This window comes from Pyxicephalus adspersus, chromosome 1 (assembly GCF_032062135.1).
Source record: "Pyxicephalus adspersus chromosome 1, UCB_Pads_2.0, whole genome shotgun sequence".
NCBI lineage: Eukaryota > Metazoa > Chordata > Amphibia > Anura > Pyxicephalidae > Pyxicephalus > Pyxicephalus adspersus.
In genome coordinates this window covers 167,476,912-167,504,400 of record NC_092858.1, presented here as the reverse complement: position 1 = coordinate 167,504,400, position 27,489 = coordinate 167,476,912, and the positions used below count along the sequence as shown (strand labels likewise).

The 27,489-nt window shown below is 38.8% G+C and overlaps 1 long non-coding RNA gene across 1 annotated transcript; it reads right to left on the bottom strand.

The window, feature by feature from the left end:
• Positions 1-380: 380 nt before the first annotated feature.
• Positions 381-27,243, bottom strand: LOC140322919 (uncharacterized). The gene is made up of 3 exons (XR_011919271.1): positions 27,142-27,243; positions 3,858-3,952; positions 381-839 (listed from the first exon to the last, which is right to left on the bottom strand). It is a non-coding gene; the product is annotated as an uncharacterized lncRNA (long non-coding RNA).
• Positions 27,244-27,489: the final 246 nt, after the last annotated feature.

Here is a 27,489-nt window from a genome sequence, read left to right as displayed (position 1 = left end):
CCTCTGGAGGTCATACATGCTTACATAGGTAGGCAGCACAACATGCAAATGTGGAATATCCCATCTTCACTACACAGCTTTTTTATTAGTTAATATTTGTTATATCTGCAATATATCATAATATGATATATATATATTTTGTTTGATACCTTTTTGTCATGTTCTTCACAATAGGGTCCTGTGCTGTCAGAATATTGTTTGCATTAGGTTTGCTTTTGTCCTTATACAAGTAAAAAGCAATGCAAAATCTGCTTGGTGCAACTGATAAGATAATTGGCAGGTCAGATACATTACAAAGCAACACTAACATTCGAATATATTACCAAGGCCCTTTAAAGCACCTTTCCTAATCAAATCACAGTGTCACAAAAATCTTTCCTAAAAGCATAATTTATTTATATGTTAAAAGTCTGAGAAAAATCTTTATCACAAATGTGCAAGTACAATTTCAGTTCCAATATCTTTGACACATTTTGTTTACAATCCTTAACAAAAATTCAAATACAAAAAATGATATAAGTACAAAAAAGGACACAAAAAATTAAAATATAACAAGACAATATAGAATATCACATACACAGTACATAAAGGAAATAGAGAGAGGGGAAGGGGGAAAAATCTATGCCCGATGCCTGCAGATCCTCCAGAATACCACTGAAAACAAAAAATAAAACAAGTACTAAAGCCAGCAAGCTCTTAGATGGCCATGGAGCCCCAGAGAGTAGGATGACTGTACACAATTCAGGGGTCCCACACCTCCAAAAACCGGTGGTGGGTGTTAGTCAGAATTCTGGTTTTCAACGCATTTCACGAATTCTGCTTCGTTGAGAATCAAAGGACTGAAATGAAAATGAATTGATGAATCCCATCTGTTAAATACATAATTCAAAGCATTAATTGTCAATTTGTTGTAATAAAGAAAGGTCTGAAATGGAGTATACCAATGGAGTTCACCAATAACCTTTGATTGATTCAACACAAAGCATTCTTCTAAAACAAAGCACTCTTCAACATTGCCCTATTGCTGGACATGGATCTTGTCTATATGTGTCACCATGTTTTCAGTCCTCACTTGCACTCCCCATTGGTGATCCCAAATATTTGTGGAGATCATCTCAAGCTGGTCTCAAAAGCAAATTGAAAGTACTTGAAAGTGTGATATATTTATACATATATACAAGACTTGATATGAGCCTGTGCATAGACTATAAACTACTTGGGCTCTTTTCCTGCTGCTTCATTGTTGTGTCTGTCATTTGCAACCCCTATTTAATGTACAGCCCTGCATAGTTTGTTGGTGCTATATAAATACTGTTTATTAATATTATTAATAATATTATTAATAATATTAATAATTATATTAGCATAATTTAAACAAACAGTAAAATCCATTTGCATCTATAGGCATTGTGGAATAATTAATTCTCCAATTTCACAACAATGATATTGAAATCAATCAATTCTCTCCCCTGATTCTGTTTGGCAGAAGATATAATCATACTGTTTCATAAATGTTAGAAATAAACTAAAACTGATTTTACAGCCTTTATTGTGATTTTTGAGGATTAATTACTTCATAGTATATGAAGCTAGGTTGGTCAGTGAAGGCCCTTTTTCTCCTTGTTAAAAATATGTAAGAACTTTAATGTAGTTAGTCTGGGCATAGAAGCACAGTAGAAGTTGTAAATGTATAGGTTTCCTGGCCGAATGTCTAATAGAGAACATTTAGATATTGGGTTCCCTACTTCCTTGCTCTGGGTCTTGCGTCAGGGAAGCCCAAAGCCAAATACAATTAGGCCATTAAGTCTTAAGGAAATGGTCTACAAGTTGGGCAAGAGTACCTTGCTAGTTGGGTTACACCCAAGAGACTCATGTAAAGGGTTCCTCCCTTATAGTGTGAACTTCTTGTGTTTGGGTATCCTCCAGCACCCCCACCCCATCACGAACTGCATCTACAGAGAATGTAACGGGATTTTGATGGCAAGTCAAGTTTTCCTAAACCCTTCCACCAGAAGTAATGTATAGATACAACTGATAAAGCATTACTAGAAAAAAGCATTGCTACATCTAGGTTGTATGATAATTTCTACAATCTACCTGTGATAGGGAGCTGCCAATGCTCTCCTATCTAGGTGCCTACCAATCTGAGCCATTGTCTTGAATACTTTCAGCCTTATCCAGATAAGATATGCAGATGTGACCTCATTAGCAATCACAATTGTTCTATTCTAATTTCCTGAATGTCAGGCCAAGCTAATGGTTTTATTATTTTTTGGTTCACTGACATGAAAGTATGCTGATCACTTTATTGGCTCAGAAAATGTTGAAGTCAGGAACTGCCAGCCAGTTAGTTTTTTAAAAAGCATCTCAGCAATTTTAGCCCTTATATTTCTCACGTGACGATTGGTATGTCTTTGCTTTTAGTTGTAATATTGCAAATTCATTTCACACAATGATTATCCCTGATGGACCAGCCTACATGGAGTTGTAACTAGTTTGCATAGTTTTTGCACTCCCTGTAATTATTTCTTAGCAGTAGTAATATCTGCATTGCTTCCATCTTTTAAGGACCAGTTTATCTACATATTGTGATTTTGTTTTATTTTAGGAATGAGAGCTGATGGACTGGTTTGGGAAAGATGAAACTCCCATGTTAATGCTGTACCCTTGTAACTTTGTCTAATAAAAAGAATTCCTTTGGACTGTCCCAGTTCTGTAAACACACACACACACCCACACACACACACATATATATATATATATATATATATATATATATTTATACAGTATATGTCGTGGGTAAATAAATGATTACTTTGGGCAGGGAACTTCCACCTAAAGGGCACACACTGCTTTGCTTGGAGTTTCCATTTAGAAATATAGACATGCATGTAAAATCTAAAATGAGAACCCTTATTAAAGCCACAAAGGGGATAGTAAAGGGAAGTCAATTGGTGGATCTATAGAATTTCTTCGCCCTTTACCTTACCCTTGTCCTATTATTCTTTTGGGGCTTTTCATCAGTTAAAATAGATTTGCAGCATTTAGTTGCTGCAATAGTCATCATGCACAGCTGGTTATGATTTACAAACATTTTTTTGGCACCCCATGAATAGATATGTAATGAGGATCTTCTGGCCGTGACCATTTCATGCTTGTGGATCCTTCATGTGTCCTGGGTGAGGGTTCTATTGGAAATCTTTGTCGAGCCATTACTATTGCATGTGAATAGAGATAAAGCTGTAGCCCTCCTTCCTCCCGAAATTCTTCTGGCCACTCTCCTTTATATAGAGTTATATTTGTTGAGCCAATATTGCAAGCTTATATATTTTTCCTTCCCCCTATTGAATGCAATTGGTTAGTTTTCTATTTTCACCAAAACCCTGGTGCACAGAAATCAAATGTCAGTGTAAAAACCCAACACAGAAAACTGCATTAATGTGCTTTTATAAGTCCTCCTCTAAAGAGAAAGGGCCACTTGTTCCTGACCTCCCTTGGGCGTCATGCTTCAGACAAGGGGACCTGAACCCGTACCTTGAAGGCCAGCCAAAACCAGCCCACCAAGTACTAAGTTGGGAGCTCCTCCAAAGGAAGAACAACGGGCCATAAGGCCATGGAGCTCTCCAAGAACATCAAGGCTGGGCCTATAAGGTTACCCGACCTTCAGTGACACAAAAAACACACTAGTGACTAAACGACAAATACAAAAAGAATCAAATAAATAGTGCTTAATGATAACAATGTGCAATTGGTTGGTTTGTGTCTCTTGCACTCTTGGGCCCACAGCCAACTTTACATTTTCCTTTACAAGATCAGATATTCTTTTTATATCTTCATTATCTTAAATATCTTCTCACCTGAATCCTGGAACATCTGCATCCTGAGATCCTGTCTAGTTTCTCCGTCTGGTTGTCTCTGGTTTCCCATTCTCATTAAATCACTGAGCAGTAACCTGAAATGACACAAACAATACACAATTGTCTTCTTTCTCCAAGTCTGTGTTGTAAATAGCAACAAAGATTTTTTCCATTATGCTCCCTCTGAGGAGGTTTATTAGTCACCCATGTCTCATGTGCTGCTAGTTTTGGGAAGTATTATTATATTAATTATATTATGAATTATATATGTTTAATAAGTAGCTGCCAGGTGACTGTGGGAAAAAAAAACTGACAACAGAAAACAAATTGCTTTACTTGGAAAAAGATGAATGTTGGTAAAGTTGATTCAAGCCTCTAAACATCCAACCCTTTGGTAACAAATAATACTAGAACAATAAAACAACCATTGTATTGATAATTCAGGTATCAGGCAATCATTTATATCAGTACAGCTATAGGCAGCCTGTCAGTCATGTCATGGATCAATGAGTCTCATTTATTAAAGCTCTCCAAGACTGGAGAAGATGGACTATCATGGAAGAACCTAGATGATCCAACAAACCTGGAATAGATCTGATCCAGGATTGAAAACATTTGCCAGCTAATAGCAAATTATTTTTAAGAAACCTATTCCAGGTTTGTTGGATAACCCGGGTTCTCCTATGATAGTCTATCTTCCCCAGTCTTGGTAAACTTTATTAAATCAGGGTCCAATGTCTCCAACTTGGCTTGGAAGTCATCTTCATTAACTTGATCTGCACCAGAAGGATCTGCAGCATTGATTAGAGAAAGTAAAAGTTTTGTTTTAACAAAGTTACAAAGAATAATATGTTTGGAGAAATGTTATCAAATCCATGAAATGCAGATGAGTTAATGTGAAACGAGAAATATGTTTTTAGGCATACAGATTACGTTAAATGGCTTATATTGGTTAAGGTAGCTTCTTGCAACTTTCCTGGACATGCTCTTGTGACAAAACAACCCTCAGTAGGGGATATTATCATAAGCATGAGGAACAAAGGAACTCTTACACAATCTGTAACTCCAACCCTTATCATGTGTTTACTATCAAAGTCAAACAATCATTACCTAAGTGCTGGCTCAGTGATCACATTACTTAATTGATAACAAAGACCCCCAATTCATGGTCACCCACCAGGCCAATTTATGGACACTTCCTGCCTCCTAAAAAGGAATGGCCTGGAAGGCAGAAACTGCATGATACACCTAAAAATGCATTTCATCAAATGTAACAAACAGCCTTAGATGTTATTAATATTATTATTAATGAATAGGATTTATATAGCGGCAACATAATATGCAGCGCTGTGCATTAAATAGGGGTTGCAAATAACAGACGAATACAGGAAGTGACAGAGGAGGAGAGGACCTTGCTCCAAAGAGCTTACAGTCTAAGAGGTATCACACAATAGGAGGGGAGATATGAATTGATGGGAAGTAGTGAGGGTTTTAGGAGACAGAAGTAGACGGGCAGGCAAGTTTTAAAATATGGGTTTTGAGTGCTCTTTTAATGGAGCAAAAAGTAGTAGCAAGCCGAAAAGGAAGACCAAAGACCATTCCAAAGAGTTGGGGCAGCTCTAGAGAAGTCTTGTATCCGTGCGTGTGAGGAGGTTATGAGTGAGGATGTCATTAGTAGGTCATTGGAGGAGCGGAGAGAGCGGCAGGGGGAGTATTTTTCTATCAGGTCAGAAATGTAAGTGGGACAAGAACTGTGGGGGGATTTGAAGGCAAAGCACAGGAGATGAATTTGATTCTAAGGTGAAATGGAAGCCAATGAAGAGAACTACAAAGAGATGCAGCAGAAGAGGAGGGGTGGGAAGGATGGATGAGTCTGGCTGCAGCATTCATAATAGATTGTAGAGGAGAGAGTCGGGTTAGTGGAATACCAGAGTGGAGGAGGTTCCAGTAGTCCAGATGGGAGATGATAAGAGCGTGTACAAGGAGTTTGGTGGTCTCAGGGGACAGGTAGGGGCAGATTTGGAGAAGTTGCGTGGGTGAAAGTGACAGGACCTGGGAATGTTCTAAATATGGGGGGTAAATGAGAGGGCAGAATCGAGGGTGACACCAAGACAACGTGCCTGAGGGTAGGGACGAATACCAGTGTTGTTAACAGTTAGGAATATGTCAGGGGGAGGTTTGGAATTTGGGGGGGATGATGAGTTCAGTTTGGGAGTTGATAAGTGATAGGAAGATTACACTTAGCAGGAAAACCTATCCCGATGATAACAGAAGACTAAGGGTATGTATACACGGTAAATGATACTCACAGATGAATGAGCTTGAAATCAACAAGAATCCAACATGTCGCCTGACGACGCTCATGGATCTGTCCTGATGGAACGACTGATGGTGAATGACTGAATTGGAAGTGAAGGGAGGAGAGAACAACGGGGTATCGCTCACTCGCTCTCCCTCCTCCTCTCTCTATAAACAGAACGGTGCTCTGTATACAGCGCTTATTCGTTCATCTGTCACTATTTTGCCGAAATGATTATGAAAGATTGTTTCCAGCAACAATAATGTGTACACAGCCTAGGGGTCATCTTGGACTTGCAGTTGTCTGCAGTTCTCTATGACAGCCTCAACCACATTCCCGACCACTTCCATTACCCCTAATGGGAGTAGTTGGGAACCATTCTGTGCACATGTTTCCATGCGGCTGCGCTTACTGTGAACTGTAATTGGTTGAAGAGGGGCATCTAGGAGCGGCAAACTTCTTCTTTTAGCTGCAAATCTGAAAGGGGCCTAAGAGAGAGGGTGTCAGCCCAGCTGGGTGTATGGATCGGGTAGTGATATCCCACCTCAAAAACTGGGAAATACTGTATAATTTTTCTTATTTCCCTCTGTTGTGGAAAAGACGACAAAATCATCTAGTAACTCTTTCACCCACATGGTGTGAAACCATACAGTTGGCAGCTCCCAGCACACAGCAAAACGCACTGTGAGTAAGGCGATGTTCACACTGCCACGGGTGTAGTGCAGATCTTCAGACATGTTTTTTCATGCATCTTCTGTAGTTGCATGGTTGGTTGCTTAGTTCCCAAACTCTTCCATTGGGACCACAGGTGAGCCCATGGCAGAATTCTACACCTCACTGTGGTTCCAAAATGGCCTTGGGCCCTTGTGCTCTTTGCCATGTAATGCTGACTTGTTGACAATATGCAGGATACATCCATGTTGCCTTTGGTATTACATTGAAATACAACCATCACTAGTTCCCACTGATTTCAAAGAACGTTTGGTCACTGGATGGGTTCTTGGTGTAATCTATCATGTATATTATACTGATTCTGTAAATAATACTTCTGAAAAGGAATTTTATTAAAAAAAGGAAAGCCAATATTGCATGCTGATATTGGAGTACTTCACGTTCCTCCAACAATATCATGGTTATTTGTTTAGATACACTATATTCTTTTAACAGAAATACATTATCCAAGGAAATGATCTTGAAATATAGCCACTTCAAAGGTTTGATTATTGAGGACATGAAGATAAACCAGTTCCCGTGTTGTGCTGTAATCCACTGTCAAACGCCCATCTGGCATGGCAAAGGAACACATGATTCACTGCAACCCTAAAAATGATAAAGAGGAAAAAATATCCACTTGATCAGCTCAGCTCAAATCTTCTACAGTTTAGTGTGAATTTAAAAGTGTGAAGCTATCAACCAAATATCAACTTTCACAAACCAGGTGAACTCAGCTGTTGGATGATCCATTTTAATCCAACCAAAAATTTCACTTTGGCCTAGACTAGTTCTAGGATCTACACTGATTGCTGCTGATTTATGTTCAGATCATTTTCATATTTTTAAAAAGTGAACTATATTGTCTGGGGCCAAAATGGTGGCCACCAAGTCTGAATTAAACCATCCAATGAAACTGGGAAGAAAAACTTGAAACTGCCAATATCAAGATAGGAAAAGATAGTAGGACTGGTATTCTTTCTTAGAAAAGGTGGTGAATGTAGACTTCGCATTCTCTAAAATGGCCACTGAAGCCTACAACCAACAACATCCATTATGTGTCTTATATTTCTGGACTTTTCCCCCACAGCCCACCATTAGATTGTACCAAAAGGAACCACTCAGAAATCTTCTTTCATGATTTTAAACCAATGTTTAGGTTGGTGGCACACTCATACTGTTATAATAACAGGGTCACAGGACTTTTTGTTAACACTTATGGGAGATGTGTTACAACAGGCTACCGCAGTGTGTACATTGTGTACAAATAAGCAATGTATAATGCAATAGGCAGTACTGAAAGGCCATGATGCAATGTTACTGTAATGCCATTTTGGTAGCTGTTAGTAATTTCTTTATTTCTGCTTTTTGGAACATGTAACATGTCATAAGAGTGCTCAAAGCGTTGAGCAATAACTGTCGGTAATTCATCACAAGTGGTAGCCAGTGATGCATTGTGATGTTACGGCTCCCTAGAGCACAATAAGTGAACACAGCCCTTCCTCCTCTATTCAATATTGTGAATTTTAAATGTCAGTATACTTTTAGATGAAGTGTACTCACCCTGTCCAAGCTGCACACTTACCTGAATCCCTACTGCCCACTGTACTGTTTACATCCTGTGGTTTTAAACTTTTACCGATCAAACTGGAACCAATATTTAATAATGCTTGCAAACATGTAGGGCCTGTTCCTACTATTGCTTTGAATTGGGTTTTGGAAAAAACATCAGGTTTTCATTTGCATTGGGGTGTGTTGCATTTAGGCAACCCAATATTTAAAAGACTGCTTAAACTACTTTAGAGTCGTATGTTAGGATACAGTGCGTTGGCAAGACATGTTTGAAGTGCCATTAAGAATAATTTGTGTGATTGGAATAATTGGCAACTCAACGCAACCCAGTGCACTAACATGCCTTGTGCATTGCCAACCTAATGGGAACAATCCGGTGTTTGAGGCGTCATTAGGAATGAATGGCAACCCAATGCAACCCAGTGCACCAACACGCCTTGTGCATTGCCACATTAGTGGGTACAGTCCCTACAAAGGCAAGACTAGTATAACTTATCACCTTGTCATATACTTAATCATTTTACTTGCCTTCATACCCTAGACACATCTTTTACCTCTAGACTTTTACTTCATGGAAATTTTCTATACATATTTTTTTCTTCTACCTACTGCTTTTTTTCATGTAAGTACCCCTCTTTTTTATTCTTGTATTGCATCTCGTTGGACAGTCTACATAAATAATGCTTGCACATGAAATTATAACTTTATAGTAATGTCACAAAATTAAATTAACCTACATATACTCACAATCTACACCTATTTCTAACTATGTGACTTATTCCTCTAACCTCACTACATATAAAACATCATAATACCACCTATTGTGAATACCACTTTAAGACGTTGGAAACAAATATATGTATGTTGTTTTTATATCTATATCTGAAATATTTTTTTTTCTCTCTCAACTGTGTATTTTTTCATATAGAAAATGTTTTTTTATGTACAGCCTGCAATTCTATATCAAGCTTACAGGACCCCTGAGGAAGCCACAAGGGCGAAACGCGTTGGGACACAATTGAACCTTCCATTTTGCAATACTGGTAGTAATAACTTGTCTAGATAAGAGGTTAAAAACCACCCTCTTGCCTTTTGACACAGCAGGGTGGACCTCATTGTAAATTTTGTGTTATTTGTAAAATATTTGCACCCTTGTTCACTCTGTATTACTGAAATATAGGAATAATATTGTACATTATAACGAATACACTGCCACAAAAAACAAATACCCTGGTTTGTATCTTATTTTTATTATTACCTTATCACCAGATATCACCAGATCATCAGATATCCAGATCCCCAAACCAAAACTGGTAAGAACTGTAAATGATCTGTACATCAGCAGCCTTGTAACTTGCAAATCTTGATTTCATAATGGCACCTTTGACATGGGATGCCACCTATGCTCCAGAACTTACCTTCTCCCTGGTGCCATCTCTCATCAACACTCTATTCAGCATTTGAATACTCTTCCTTGTTAAATGATGCCCATATTACCCATATGGTGATTACCCATCAGCACAGTTCATCATGCCAATAAAGCCCATAGGAGAATACAAGATTGCAAAGCAGAAGGCAGGGCCTCTATATGTAATTAACAAAAATGGTTGCCGTTTTGTATATTTTGATGTAAATTAAAATTAAAGCATCAGATTTCCCTTAATTTAACCTCCAACAATAGGTAACTTTAATTGGGACACAGACAGCAACAACAACCTAAATGGGGTTCTAACATTCCCGGATGCTGTTGGGGAGTTCCACTCTTCTCTCCAAGGGTGGCTTAACAGTAGAAGTATGTCCAGGGTTCTAACTCCTCCCTGCAATTTTTTTAATGGTCTTCAAAGTATTCTTGCAATTTAAGATTCAGTAGTGAGATACATCAAATCCCTACTATCCATTTCACCTTCATTGACCTGCATAGAAAATGTATTATTAGCCGTGTCTCTTTTTACCTGAGTCACCAGCAGGTTAATTCTCCCACGCCAACGCTCACACCTTCCCATGGAGCGACAAGTGTTGTTTCCTAGCAATTCAACATAATAAGAATGCTTTGCAAAGATGAATTGTACATCTCTCTCATCCCAGCCAAAGACCTGAATGAGAGGAAAGGCAAAACATAAACACGAGTCATTATTTCTGCCGCTCCTGCTAAGTGTCAGGTCAGACTATTTTAATGGTAAACAATTCGAAACCTTGTGGGATCAACAACAAGAAAAAAAAATGAATACAGCAGACTCGGGAGTTCAAGAAGACAGTTTTGATACCATAGCAACTAATGATAAAATCAGACTTCCGACAGCAGAAAAATGTGCAACAGAAGCAATGTAGCTAGGCTACATTGGAAGGTCTCGGCACAAACTTGTCCCGCAATCCCACAAGTGAATGCAAGAACTTCATAGCAAAATGTAACCGGGCTGCTGGAATGTATTTGGACGCAAAATAATGATTGGACAAATTGATAAGAGCTTCTGTTCACAACTACTTTTCATTTATGTGAGCTTTTCACAATGACAAATGGAATCATTTAGAGGCTTACTGCATAGAAATACTTTGTAATAGTTGAATAATACATTTTATAGAGGTGTGTATCAAATCACTAAGAGGGACAGGTGAGAGGGGAAAAGGGAACAGAGGGACTTGGTTATGATGGAGGAACTGTCTTCATAAATCAGAGACCTTTGGGAAGTATGTAGAGGGACAGTCCCTCCAAATCAGGGAAAGTTGGGAGGTATGAAGAGGGACAGTCCCTCCGAATCAGAGGCCTTTGGGAAGTATGAAGAGGCACAGTCCTTCCAAATCAGGGACAGTTGGGAGGTATGAAGGGGAACAGACTCTCTAAATCAGGGAAAGTTGAAAGATGGAAAAGGGATAATCCCTTTAAATCAGGGTCAGTTGGAAGGTATGAAGAAGGACAGTCTCGCCAAATCAGGGACAGTTGGGAGGTATGAAGAAGCCCAGTCCTTCCAAATCAGGAACAGTTGGGAGGTATGAAGAGGGACAGTCATTGCGAATCAGGGACCTTTTGGGAAGAATGAAGAGGGACAGTCCTTTCAAATCAGGGACAATTGGGAGGTATGAAGAAGCCCAGTCCTTTCAAAATAGGGACAGTTGGGAGGTATGAAGAGGGACAGTCATTGCGAATCAGGTACCTTTTGGGAAGAATGAAGAGGGACAGTCCTTTCAAATCAGGAACAGTTGGGAGGTATGAAGAGGGACAGTCCCTCCGAATCAGAGGCCTTTGGGAGGTATGAAGAGGCACAGTCTTTCCAAATCAGGGACAGTTGGGAGGTATGAAGAAGCCCAGTCCTTTAAAAATAGGGACAGTTGGGAGGTATGAAGAGGGACAGACTCTGTAAATCAGGGAAAGTTGAATGATGGAAAAGGGATAGTCCCTCTAAATCAAGGCCAGTTGGGAAGTATGAAGGACAGTGCCTCCAAATCAAGAGCAGTTGGGAGAAATGAAGAGGAACTCTCCTTGCAAATTGTGGGACAGTTAGGAGCTATGAAGAGGGACAGTCTCTCCAAATTAGGGACAGTTGGGATGTCCTCTCCGGACCTTTTTACCTTCACTATGGTGCCATCAGACATCTCCTGCATTTCATTAACAGATATACCAAATGTTTTCATTGGTACAGTATATGTAACAAAAGGAAACAAATAAAAAGCCAATTGTTAGTGTCTACATGCAAGGGAATAGCTGCTTTAAAAATAATATTGTCCAAAGTTTAGTCTTAGACATTCTGCATTGCTAGTACGGGCAATACATATGGCAGTCTGCCCCATAATGCTCCCTTCTGTATTTGTTTTGGGCATTTGTGGGTATTGCACTCTCTGACCAACCTCAGTCACTCTGGGAGGTAGGCATTGGAAGATTTTTGAGCCAGCAAGACTTGTTTGGATCCTCATTGTGCAGGAGTCAATCTCATTCTCATTAAAGCCCACTTGTATCCTTTCCCATAATAATTACTAACATTATATAATAAAATATTTTTTATTTCATGAACAGAATCTTATTACCATACCATTCTGCCATCTGCTGTTTAGAGATCATCTATGGCTTGCTGGAAAACAGATACCTAGCTGTTAGTTTACTAGATGAATATAAACAGTTTACGTGGCAAAGTAAATGATCCGCTTGTAGAGGGATTATTCACCTTGGTAAGTGAACAGCTTCAATTTCCTTAGTAAATCAATACTCTTGCTTCTAATGATGGTTACAGGTGCAGGGGCATACATAGGGAGGTGCATAGTGTGCCATTGCACTATGGCTCAGGAACCTCCTAAAAGGGGCTCCCATAGAGGCCCCAAATCATTTTGGCAAGTCGATTCTGCACAGGGGCCCACTGTTGGCCATATAAAAGTGGTTTGTTTAAATATTTAGCATTTCTAATATATATTCTAATATATTTCTAATATATTTTGCATCCTCCAGAAGCCCAATTGTGCTTTGATGAACCCAAACATGCAGTCTGCCCCGCTGCTGGTCTGCACGATACCACTGAATACCAAGGAAGTAAAACAATGACAAGAATCGCTGACATGTACATTACAGAAGTGATATCTGGTAAACAAGAGTCATTTGTTAACATTATACCCGGCTATAGATTGTTTGGGGCCGCTGTGTGTTATTAAGTCCAGAGAGCTTCATACTGCAGAAGAATTGTTTTCTCAGCACAATGATGAGTCTCCGCGCGGCTCTTCAATACAGTATGTTCCGGAAGTGCTGCCATGACAACTTAAGTGTACAGAGATGTAAACTCCATAACTCACAGTAATGTATTCACAAAAGAGATGAATCCTATCTACATTCACTGAAGTTCTGATAATTGGGAGTTTCACCATGGCAAATCTATACCTTGTATTGATTTCACTCCTATGCATAGCCATTGACATGGATTAATTAGACGATAGCTGCACATAGAAAACAATGATCTCTATTTATTCCCATACATCCTATTTTTATAACATAAACTGCCTTCCTCATTTTAAAATAATGGATTGAACCTTGTCATTCTTTCTTTTCTCTCCTATTCACAATGTTCCCATGTCTTGTCTCTTTAAAAATGCAGAAAAGTCCTTGGTGAACTTACCAGAAATACAATGAGCTCCTAACTTTCTGTAGTGAAATAAATACTCGATGGCGTTGATTTACTAAAGGTTTGATAGTTTGCTCAATTACCATAGGGCATTATCACTTTCCAAGGATTAATTGACTTCTCAGTGAAAAAGCTGAAGTTTGAGCTATTTATTTATATTCTGGTGAATATTCAACACTATTTTTTACATTTCTTTGCATGCCATGAATGTGATAGACACCATATTGTCTTTAAAGAGATTATTTTATTTTGCTATGTAAATAGCCAAAACCCCAGGGTCTCTGCAGGGATAAAATCCTGAGCTGTGATGCCTGGAATCTCCATTCTGGTCTACAGAAAACCTCTCCTTTCTCTTCATTTACATAGGGAAGAGCTGTGCTGTAGTCCTGCAGTGGAGAACTCTGACAAAGTTGACAACACTACAACATTTCATATAGACAATTCTCTTCCCAATTATTCACTTTTGTTACAAAGAACAAGAGTGCTCTCTTTACGTCTGGAGGAAAAGAAGTTTAAGCTCCTGATAAGGAAGGGATTCTTCACTGTAAGGTCTGTGAAAATGTGGAATCGGCTCCCTCAGAAAGTAGTTTCAGCAACTACTATAGATTGCTGAAGAAAATGAAGAAAAATCTGTGTGACTTCCAGAAGCACAGAATATACCTGGGGATTAAGGCTTTAAAGTAAAAATAACGGAGACTGTTGATCCTGGGAACATCTGATTGCCTCAGGGATACAGGAAGGAATTTTTTCCCCTGTTGGAGCAAATTGTACCAGGGTTTCTTTTGTCTTCCTCTGGACCAACTATGTCTTATAGGGTTTTATATCTGGGATATGTTTACTTCCCTAGTGGTTGTACTTGACTTGATTTATTTTTTCAACCGAGCTGACAATATAACTATGTCCCTTTGGATTTCAGTGCATGTAATGTTGTCAGCTAATGGCATGAATGTGTCCCAGGCAATGTCTCTTCTGTGTTGAAACAAACTTACCTGGCTGTTCACAACCTTTTCTGTAATGTACACTGAGGTGCTCATCTTTAAATGGACAATCCTGGCATGCCCGGCTGTCAGGAATGAATGAACTCCAGCAGAAGAGTTACATCATTCCAGGCTAGCCAAAAATAATGGATGAAATTGTGAACCTGCAAGAGCACCAGGTGATATTGGCGGCAATGACATAATGAGGAGAGGTGAGTTTACATAATGCAGGTAAGTATTTTTTTTTTGCAGATGAAACATTGCCTATCCTTTCTGAAGTAAAGTACCTGCTTGCTTTCAATTTTTTCATCTTTGAAATCTATTTTCCTTTTGAAGTTTATCTAGCATTGCAATGATGTTAGGCATATGCATAGCAAACAGTATGTATTTTTATATGTATTTATTATCTCTTAGAGATCACAGTACTCTCCCAATAATACTTGTATCTGATTTTCTCTCCATAAGAAGGGGGCAAGGATTCCGGCTCAGAGATGTCACAGTTATGTAAATCCTTGTGCCCGTGCAAGTCTTGATTTCACAAATATCTGACAATCATTAGCACTCCTTTACAGCCTTCTATATTTTTTTTACTTTTTTTGGTGGAGTGTAAACCTGAGAAATGCTTTCTTTTTCCTGCAACAGACAGATGACAGACGGATCAAATTTTGGCAAAATCACTGGGTTTTAAATTGATAGTTGGAACTAGTAGAAGTTCTGGTGCCACATCCAATAGGATCAAAGACACAGAACCTTATGTCAAAAGACATTCACAGTTTCATAAAAATGATAATATTACTTTAATAGTAAAACCATTGGCCGCATGGTGGCTAAGTGGATAGGTCCCTGACCTCTCCAATGCTAGGTCCCAGGTTCGAATATCAGCTTCTCCCAATGTTTGTGTTGGTTTCCTCCCAAATCATGCTGTTAGGGTTATGGGCTTTCCCCCCAAATTGTCCCTTGACTGTAATAAAACATGTTTGTGGTAGGGACATTATATTGTGAGCCCTTTTGAGGGACAGTCAGTGGCATGATTTTGTACAGTACTAATAATATGTTGGTGCTATATAAATACAAGATAATAATATAACAACATCATTGGATCTACATGACGTACATTAGGGTCTTGTGTATCTTTTAACGTCTTTTGTAAGATGTACTTGTTCAGAAAAGAAAAATGATGAGACTTTGAAAAAAATACATTGTTATTATATATTTATTATAGTATATTACAAGTTGTTGCTCCCCTGGGTTAACTTTCTTCTTGTGAAAAGGAAGGAATGTTTTACTCTTGAAACAAATTGAAGACTACTTTAAAAGAACATTTAAAATGGTTTGGTAGTGAATCTAAGGGATGATGGACCATAGGTAGGGTTAAACTTTGAGCTTTTCTCAAAAAGCCTTTTATATCTTGTTTTTCCTCTTGTTCCCTAGGTAGTACCACCCTGGGTTGATTTTGTCTTGGTATTTAATTAGTCCATTGTTTCAAGTCCCCGACTGCCCATTGAGTAATATTTTTAGAGCTTGTGAACACATTACTTAAAAATACACAAAGTGCAATCCCAGTGGTCAGAAAATAGGAACTGAAAGTTTCTGGTGGAGCGGGAAGACGTGACAGAGCTTACAGCCCGATGAATGACATCAATGGCCATGTTGAGCAAGACAATCGATTGTTCCACTTCCTTCCTACATGAAGTGCTTTTTGTTCATGTCAAACCTCATGAATTAGATATTTTAGTTCTCGTTTCTGGCAGGGACAAACAAAAACAGAAGCCCATCATGTGGCTTAAGGGTAAATGAAGTGGTCTCTCAACTTACCCAATGGTGAGAAAAGTTTTTTGGTTTGTAATTTTCACCATTTCCTTTGTTATTCTTGGACTAGGGTGTTGAAGTGTTTAAAAAAGTGGACATTAGGCAACAAGATTTAAGAGAAAAGTTTGTTAATAGTTCAAATTAGCTGAATGGCATAACATTATGAGGGGAATTTCCACTGTTGATAGTTGTCAGGGGAACATTGGTCCCCAATGAATGATTTGCCTTCTGCTTTTGTATCAACTCATTTGGTATCTTTCATTTCTTTCTTAGGCTGCATACACACGTGCAATAATTGTCAATGGAAAGGATCTTTCACGATCCTTTCCAACGACTAATGACTGCATGATGCATGAACGAGCGCTATACATACAGCACCATACTGCTCTATGAAGTGGGGAGGGGGAGAGGGACGGAGCGGCACCCCGCTGCGGGCTCTCCACATTTACTTTCATTAAGATTGTTCGTCGTCCAGAGTCGGACGGACTTGTACACACGCCAGATTCTTGTCCGGAGCTGATAGCCCAGAGCTGATTATCGGATGAGAACCATTGCAAGTGTGTACGTAGCCTTTAGCATTCACAATCTTCAAAAACTTGACAAAGATTCTTAATCTTTCAAAGCTTCGAGAAAGACTTTACCAGACCACAATTTTGGAGTGACTGTCCTGCAAGCCTCGTGCTGGCTGTTCCCCTGGGAGAAGCTTTCCATGCTAGGCAGGTGCTGGTGGCTAGTCAATTCCTTATGACTGTCAGTGACTGCCTGCATTGAGGATAATATTTGCTGCCTGACCTTATTAGGCTGATCCCTTTTTTATTTTTGCTTAAGTTAACCCCCCCAGCGGTATTCCCAAGTGTGACTTGAGGTGGATTTTCCAGGCAAAAATCAGTATTTCTGAATCACACTCGGGGTAGCTTTTAACTAAAAAACAGCCCACTTACCTTCTGTTACCTTCTGTTCTGTCACTGTCCCCCAGCGCCCTGCTGGTCCCCGCAGGTCCTGGGGACACGTCCTGCTCCTCTGATCTCCACCCGGCATACACAGCGACAATCTCCGGGCTGTAAAATAGCTGTATTGAGTCCAATACAAAGAAATATTCATATAATATATATATAATTATATTATAATTTGACCTACAATTTTACTGAAAACAAAGCGCAATTTGGGTAAAATTTGATGATTATTTCAGAAAAAATTGTTTGTAAGAGAAAATTGGCTTGGTTCTTGGAGAATGAGAAATCTCCTTTAGAACTGTTGGCATACCAAAACAAGGAACTTTTTCTCAAAGAAAAACAGGCAATAAAAAACAAAATAAAAGGAATGGCACATGAATATCAGTGAGATACACTAAAAAGCGAGAATGGAACAAAAAAGAAAAAAATTGAAAGAATTTCAGATAAAATAATTACTAAGTTCAAAGAGAGAAATTAAAGCAGAACAAGAACGAAACTAAACCCACCTCTTCCCACCAATAACCCAGACCCATTCTGGGTTTCAGCCTTCAGCCATCTTGATTAGCCAGGCCTGTGTGATGTAACTCCAGCACGCTGGACTTCATTCATTCCCTTTACCCTGGTATGCCAGGACTGTGCACTGAGATGCACATGAGCAGCATTGCACATGCACACATTTATTAAAAGATTGAAAACAGGCTTGTAAGTTTGTTTTATTATAGAAGAGAGAAAGCAAATTTGCTTCTGAAAATAAAAAGCTGTATGCTCACAAATTTTAGGTTTAAATACATTTTAGGAGTTTCTAACTTTCAGTGATATTTCATCACTAGTTTTGCAGCCGAAATAATTTCCCTGTAACATTTTAATGCAAAAAAATATATATATTTTTTAACAACAATAAATCTTTGTTAATTATTTGTATAATTCAATTTAAACTTGCCATGAAGGTCCATGTTCAGGTGTTTCCAGTCGTGGGGTTATAACTCCCAATATCTCCTAACCATGTACCAAGTCACTTTCACTCTTGTAGACTATAAATGCCAACGCATAGTGCACAATTATTACCGTTAGGAAACCGATTCTAGGTCTAAATTACTTTATTATCGGCACCAACAATACTTTTGAACACTTTTGCAGAGAAAGCTAAAAGTCAATTTCTACAGAAAAAGTGAAAGTCATGAACAGTGAGGGAAGTGAAGTGGTTTCCATTCTGCACACAAACTAAGAAGCGAAGAAGCATAACAAAAACTGAAATTCTTTTGAATCGTTGGATCGTCAGATGTCTATGTTTAAACTTGTTAACTTTGTAAAAGCAAAAGAATTTTGTTTTAGTTTCATTTTGAATGTATGTAAGAATTCCTGTAAATACAAATTATTTCCTTCCAGTTTCCTATACAGTATATATATATTGTTCATTGAATGAACCCAGTGTTCAGGTTGAATTTGTAGCCAAACTCAAATCCTGTCAAAGTCTGTGTCAGAGGAAAATGTGTTCAACAATAAAAAGAGATCTCCTAGTTCAGCTGTCAAAGTATGTTCCCCTCTAAAATATTAAACTCTTCAATTGGTTAGGGACCTTTTTGGATAAAAAATAGGGAAAAAGACTATGTAGCTACCTTTCCTTTTGAGAAAACCAGACACAAATTAGAAAACAGGCCAGAATCTGGAAACCACCTTAATAGGAGGGGCCCTGGAATCCAAATAAGCCCCCCACTTGTAGATCCAATACCAAGCAATGTTGAGGGGGAGAGGGTTTCTCTCCCAAGAATGGCCCTTGCCACTGGTGGGGACAGCGGGTCTGGTTTTTCTAAAAAGGCAAGGGGCTACATGCTGTTTTGCCACCTACTTTTTCCTGTGTTTACAGCACTCATTCTTTCTAGTGTCAAAAGAAATGATCAGGAAAGATTGTTGCCTGGGGTAGAAATCCATTATGTGTACAGAGCATGCAATAACATTAACTCTTTGGTAATATTTCTGGAGATTGGTCAATATTCTCTTGAAAATGCAGATTGAGTCATTATAAGCCATGTGTTCTGGTGTCAATAAACTTTTGCCATATAGTGTATGTGAGCAGATGGCTGCTTTAAAGACCCGGGGTCACCTTACTAAGCAAACCCACCTAGTTCACCTTTGCACACAAAGCGCAAATACTATGTTTGCTGGAGCATATTGTTCCATAAAGCCTGCAGCTTTCTCTTTCTCTACACTTGCTTTCATGGTAGGTGGAATAATAAAATCGTATGGAGGGTCCACCAATGGGATGTTCTAATTGAACGCACCAATATCTTACAAATGCATTGGCTTATACTATTAAAAAGGTAGGTGCACCTACAATTTTATTTTCAGTTCCCATTGGACCTACTCTTGGCCTATACTACTTAAAACTTTAGTGCACCTAGACGTTCACATTGAGTTTTTTTTCGTTTTCATCTTTTATCTATACGGCATATTTAGATTCTGTTTTTGGTAATTGTATTCATGACAACTCTGCATTTCTGCTTTTTGAGGATTTCCTTCCTCTTTGACTGTCCTTATCTGCTGTCCCTGTCTGTTATCTCTTCCTTATTGTCCATTCTGTGTCTCTAGGGTAACATATCAAAGCAGACTTCATTCATGAGTCAGCTATGTGACACCCCCTATCATTCTGGCCGCTCACATATCCTGTAAACACAACGTCACAGTCTGTGGGGTCATCTAAGAATATTTCCTCTGTTGTATGAATTATAACCCTTTGCATAGATGATAATATTTTTCAGAGTATTTTCTTATGTAAGAACATGGCCACCAAATGGATGTGAACAGAATACGTCAGTCAGAGTAAGGGTGCAGATAGACTATCCATACCATCTGGTGAGACAGCTTCCTCCATTATGTTTTGATTGGTGGTCTAATTATGCCCCTACATCTGCCCACCTTTCATATAATAATCTATGGTCACACAAATAAGAAGGAAGCAATGGAGAGAAGACATTGGATTCCTAGGCAAATCACTGTCTACTTGGTTATTGTCAGAGAAGGCATAAAATGATGTTGCCCCAACTTGATGGCATTGGGGTAATGTCAACTCACATCAAAATTGTCCACATTGGTGATTGTAAAGACATTTTGGAGGAAGTAGAGGTGAAGGGGCTTTAGAGCTATGCACCAGAGTACATTGATAAGACACCCATTGAGTATTTTATTTTATGTTAATCTAAAGCCAGAGGAATAGAAGAAGCTTATATTGGCTTACAAAAGTATTAAAAATATTTTGTACCTACTATTTGAAAGATCTTGAAGTGTAAACCCTAAAACAATAATATAATCTATTTCTTACCAGTCCTTGGGTTTGGGTTATGAATTAATTTCCTTGTTTTCAGACCATTTTTCCTTTTCTGCAAATAATTCCTTGCCCTGGGTGGCTACACAATCTAAAGCTGCGTACACACGTCCAATTTTTATCGTTGGAAATGAACGACGAACGAACGACGAACGACCGATTGGCCAAAAATCATTTGTAAAAAAAGTAACCAACGACGCCGACAAACGAGGATAGTCGTTGGAAATGAACGACCGGACCGGCGGATCGGATTGGACGACGATCGTTGACCATCTATCGTGTGTACGGTCGTTCAGTGATCGTGCATGTTCTGAGCATGCGCGATGAACGAACATTTGATTGATACAGGCTGTATTGTGTATGTGTATATATTTATATTTATATTCATATATACTGTGTATATATATATGTGTGTACAATATCTTTGAACGATCGTGTCGTTATCTGTATGTACAGGATCGGTGCTATACAATCGTTCGCAGATATCGTGCAGGATCGTTCGTCGTTCATTTACAAACAATAAAAATTGGAAGTGTGTACGCAGCTTAACTCCACTATATCTATGTAGGGAGCTCTGGTTGCCATTGGCTATTCTACAAATTTGTACTACAAATATGTCTTCATTTGAATTATGTAGAAGGTGGGAATCAGTTTAGCTCAAAAAACATTGGAAACATCAACTTGTATTTGCATAACTTGCTGAAAATGTTCTTAGTCTGAAAAGGAAAACAAACACAACCCTCACATATAAAGACTGGTATTATGCACTATTATATATATATATATATATTTATAATATTATATTACCTTTTATACCTTTTTTAATGAAATTAATTCACATTTTATATCTACCGGGATTTTGCTGAACACATCAATTTGTCTTCAAGATTACAGTTCCTAAAGTTTTTGCGCTAGTTCCTTTTTCTACTGAATAAATGCGGCTTAACCAGTTCCAGGGAAGATGAGGACAACTTATTTCAAGCCTCTTGGTATAAAAAAAACAATTCTTTCGAATGCTTTCCATGGAAATTTTCAAATGGTCTAAAGTTAGATTAAGTGAAAGCCTATGGGGGACAGCGAGTGACATGACTATGAAATGCGTAAAGCACCTTTTAATATGTTGGCACTATATTAATCCATGATAATAATAATTTTCGTCTGAATAATATGTATTCTGCAAGTGGAAAATTCAGCAAATTTCTAGTTCTGATAACTGGGTGCTGCAATGTTTTGTCACACAAGTCTGTCTCTGCTGCAACAGTCCCAGAAGAAGCAAAGTGGCTGCGCAATGCGAAGCTGGAAACAGATGGCCTGCCGATTTTACATATTGTAAATCTGTGTTAGGTTAGCACAATGCAATATTTTTGATTAATCAGATAGAAAAATAATTTTTAAATTGATAAAACCAATTTTATTTATAATACGTTTTTTGGCAAAATGTTATTTGAAAATGGGTATTTTTGCTTTTTTTTTCTATATTGAAAAAATAGTTTTTGTTTTATAAGAAAAATTTTGATCAGATATATTAGTAAAACCAATCACGATTCTGATCAGGTATCAAATAGGTGAGATGTACATTAAATACTTGTAGTCCATCACAAGGATCTATTTAAACTGTTTGTAATAGTTATTATTATATATAAAATATTAATCATCGAAAATATTATAATATAACACTACCAAGAGGTTCTGCATATGAAACCCCTGGGAACCCTGGGTGTATTTTCTAGCCTTCATTTATCTTTTTTTGTCTTTAGGGCAGAGGTCCCCAACCCCCGGTCCGTCTGACAGGTGGGCGATGAGAGCACGGTGACCAGCGGTGGTCCCTGGCTCTGGCTGGTGAATCCCAGTGTGGTCAGGAGAAGGACCCCAGCACCTAGTCTCCTGTACGGTTGGCAGGCTCGAGGCGCTGGGCCGGTTGTGTCTCTGGACTGCGCGGGGGAGTGGGTGGGATCTGGCATTATGACCTCACTCAGGATGAAGTCTCTTCCAATATGAGAGACACAGGCATGCGCGGTCCGGAGTCTGTAGGTTCAGTGGTCTGGGAGGTTGGGGACCATTGCTTTAGGGGTCCATGCCCCAGCATTTTCTCATTTTACCAAACAAGTTCCTTATTACAGTTAAATTACACCTATTCTGGGCTAAAGCCTTTCTGCAATGAATCAAGGGCAACAGAAGGGATGGGATATGTCCCTTGCTTTGTAGAAAATACTGTTTCTGGGATTTTGAAGTGCCTGCCACATTGCTAAACTCCTAGCCCTTTGGTGTGTAAACCTGAAGCAGAACTCTCTTATTCAATGGAGATTACATCATGACATTTAGTTATGCAACCAGCAAAGCAAGAAACCCTAAACTGTATAGAAACGTATGCATGTATGTATATTTCTAGCTACAAGACTCACCAATCCTCTGAGGAAGCCTATACAATGTGAAACGTGTAAGATTTGAGACCAATAGGACTGAAATCCTCCAAACAATACACCTTACTTTTGACACTAATGAATGCCTTTAACCTAAGCTCAAGGACTTACTTTTGTATTGTACATCTTGTGTTAAACTCTGTTTATTACTTGGATACACGAATAAATCCCATTGTTGTAACTATCATTCAATTATTGTTATACCTTCTTGAATACACTGATATACACTTTCATAAGTCTACTTATGTCATATTGTCTATGAATCTGACATGCCAAAAAACATATCTACAATGCACTGACAAGAATACTTACCTTGCATAATATCTGGCCCATTAACTCTTCTTTCCTTCCTGACGCTCCATATGTCAGTCGAAACTACTTCTCTAATCCTAAATTTCAATGGTCGGGCTTCATTTACTTCCTAAAACCAATTTAGGGGTAAACCTTTTTGAGAACCTGACTGACTTTTGAGAATGGCTGAACCCCCATTCAATGGATATTACGTTATGACATTTGGTTATGCAACTAGCAAAGCAAGAATCCTTAACAACATTTTCTCCAAGAAATATAATATATACATTTCCATTTCTTTAACCAAAACCTTTTCTCAGTTTTTGACAGACTGGGAAAAAGTCCAAAAGTTTGTCAAGCTTTTGTTGCTTTCCACAAGGCTGGGCTGAGGTGTAGGGAGTATAGGTTGCTGCTCTGAGTGCTGCAGCTGGAGGGGTGCAAAAAAGGACAAGATTCATTGCTATAGTAGTTCATAGCTCATGGGGTGCAATTAAGGCTTAGGTGCCTTATGACTTGTCTTAGCACTGGCTGTCGGTATCTTTTTTAGGAAGAGCTCTCCTTACCGTATAACCTTTGCATTCCCTATTTTTTGCATCTTCACTCTGTTGCTTCTTCTGCACAAATTTTTGCTGTTTTAGCACCATTGCATGCTAACAATAAAAATATAAAGGAAGTATTGACTTACTACACCTACTTCTGCATTGCTAGAGCAGCAAGCCTCTGTTGCTGTGACAGTATGGCATTGCAGATCCCAGGAGGCTTCAGGCTGCTCATTTTGTGCATTCCCAGTCTTGGGCATGTGCAGAAGGGGCTTTTCCCTGCAATAAAAAAAATAGTGCCAATCTCACACATGGGCAGTGTGAGATGGGGTGACTTAGAGAGAAGAAGGATTGAAGGGAGATCCTTGAATTGTAGATCCTCAGGTACACCTTCCCTTCCAGCAAGGAGAACAGTGACCTACACAATGGTAACGTCACTCCCAATCTCCTGAGACCAGCAGTCAGAGGCACCAATGTCAGCAATGATATCACACCACAGATATACAGTTATAAGGCTCAAACCATCCTTAAATAGCAGAAAGCATTGTTTTCAGGGTTAGGTCCAATGAACAATTTTTTTAGATGATCGCCCTCTTAGCCTCATCTTGTGCGTAGATTTCCCAGCTTATGCGGCCACAATTATTCACAAAAGCACCCGCAGGCCATCACAGGCAATGGTAATCAATCAGTTTTTTGGTTAAGGTTCGCTATATGAAATTGGTCTGACCCTTCAATACACCCATCAGAAAATTCCAAACTGAAGGCTTTGCACCTGCATAAGCTATACCTCACGTGTGTGGAAATGACCCAACTACATGTGCTGAGAATGATACATTGTAACTGTCATATCAGGAAAGAAGTCAATCCAAAATTACTGCAGTCAGTTCCAGGAAACAATGCACAGGTGACATCATTTCAGATTACATCATTGCAAATGTGTGCAAATTTGTTCTACTTTAAATAACAAAAAACACCCACTCAGGATAATTTCCATTTCAACACATCACCTGTGCTTGTGTGATTCTGTATTCCATGAGGAACTAACTTGGTATACTATAAAACACGTTATTCATTGTATTGTATGTATTTATTCTTATAATTGCATACAATACAACCATTTGCAATGAACCTGAATTGAAGCTTTGGACAAAACATTTTTATTTGCTTTTGATAGAAATCTAAGATAAGTAATTTCAACCTTATTCACAGAAGTAACAGTTGTCCCAGTGATAATAGGACGCAGACAATAATAATATGTAGTTATAGAATTTTCACATCTCAATAAAAAGACATTTCAGATCTCCCCCAAGTGCAAACAAGAATCCCCCTTCTTTGCAAAAAAATAAAAGATTTTTCTTGGAAGTGGTTATTTAAAAATTATGTAAACCGTAACAATTAACTTTTTGCTTTCGTTTGGTAAGTTAGGTATTCATATAAAATTGTTTTGTTATAAGTGTTTGATAAGTGAACAGGATAAAACTACTTGTTGTTCCTACTGAAAATCCAAGCGGATAACTTCCTGTGAACTCTGCATGTTATCATCTGTCTCAATACAGAACCATATTCCTCTATTTTATAAAGGAGAAGAAAGGATGCCGTATTTGTATCATGTTTCTGTTGTCATGATATAGAAGGGTGAGTAGGACAGGAGGCTGTATCATTGCGTAAAAATTACAAAAGGAAAACTTTTGCAGCCAACCCATATAGGAACGGTAAGCTGCAAGATATTTTCATTTTTGTTTTTAGGTTTGAATATATAGAGCGCCAGGGACGGCTACTGACTTGGTTCTGAATGCCTATCAACTAAACTCCTATTTCCATTACTGAAGCCTCTAGGGATAAAACTTTGGCACCTAGAAGTAGACTCTGGTGCTCTTGTCTTACTTTTCCAAACCTGTGAAAATGTACAAATATATTTATAGGAGAAGGTTGGGTTTCTACAGTGAAGAGGTAAACAATGTGTGACAGATAGGCAAACGTCTCCTGTCTCTGGTACCTATGGGCACAGGATAACTTTGGCCAACCATACATTGGGCCCTGGCTAAGCTTGAAATTACATGACAAAGTCCTGGTGCTTCTTTTGACCAAATGATTACCCATTATGAGACCCAAAGATAATGATTTAGGGTTAATTTTAGCTTATAATGTGGCAGGAGGGTAAGGGTAAAAGGGAATAGTAATGTAGCACAGGTCCATGATAAAGATAAGCCTGGAGTTGAAAGAAGGCAAGGAGTAGGGCGTAGGGCCTGCATGATGGAGGGTTCCAGAGCTTATTGGCAAGGTGAGGGTTAAGGAAGCTTCTAGAAAGGAGGGGGTAAGTGAGAGGATTTAGCTAGGTAAAAGGGAGTAGGAGTCAAGGAGGTGTTAAAATGCCAAGGCAAGGGGCAAACAGTTTAGGCCTGTAGGGAAAACGTTTTTTACCCGCCTGCCCCTTTTGTTTGGTTGGAGGGGTAGATTACGGGGTTTAAATTACTTTCTGGAAGGCAAGAGTTTGGGAAGTGCTGTGGAGTGTGTGGAACCCGTCTGTGGTATGGGTGTCCTCTGAGTTTAAAAGGGGTGGTAAATAGACAATTTTGGCAGGGGGCTGGGAATGGCTGATATTGGCACTTGAGCCATGGTTGCATTGCCTGAGAGACAAAAATATGAAGCTATGGTAGCCATAGGTTGCCTAAGATTGTGGGGTTTGGAGGCCTTCCGGGAACAGCACAAAAAGGTCATGTGGTTAGATGGGATTTGGTTAAGTTGTGGGTAAATTAGTGTTTGTGTGTTATGTAATAATAAAGTGAAACTGTTGGTTAATAAGTAAAGATTTTGTGTTAATAAAGAATGGCTGTTTCAGCCAATTTTGTTCCAAATTATGGTGTAGGTTTTTTATTAGGTTAATAGGGCTGATCAGCAAAAGATTAGGTAAGGGTTTAGGGTAGCTTCAGGGTTACCCTAGTCAAGTGCCCTGGCTTTAAAAACAAAATCAGAAACAAGTACGTCTGCCAGAAAGACACCCTTCTGGTAGTTTCCACCAACCTTATGTTACTGTGGAATGTAGTGGTGTCTTGAGGTCACAAGAAGGGACCAGTTTATATTGTGGGGAACCCACGAAGTTTGACATTGCCAGAAGTGTCCATTTCCAAGTGGACTCAAGAGGACCAGTTCCTGGCAATGGGACAGTGTTGGACAGTGCTCGGGCCGGCATAGAACATTTTCAGCCTTTTCGTTACAAATATACTTACCTAAAAGCATTTTTATTACGTGACAAAGTCTCTTTAGATTTAGCTTGGTAAAACCTTTAAATTAAACTTACTGTTGACAGATCAAAGATTTCCTCCCTCGAGCAGTGGACAGAGTTTTCCTCCGAATGATCCTCTAAGGCCACTCAGCACTGATTACTAAAGTATTGTCTGCTTTGACTTGCGTAGGTGTATAATTTTGCTTTTTCAGGAGAAAATAGCAGATGGTCGGTGACACCAAGATTCCTGGCACTGAAAAATAAATCATTTATGTGTAAGCTAGCAATGAAATAGTAAACAGAGGAAGATCTGCAGTAATGTCCTGGAGACCTACGCTAATGTCATATAAACACAATGACTTGCTGATCTCATACGGATTGACTTGCGGGTTTGTGGTCAGATTATTGGGAGATAATAAACTA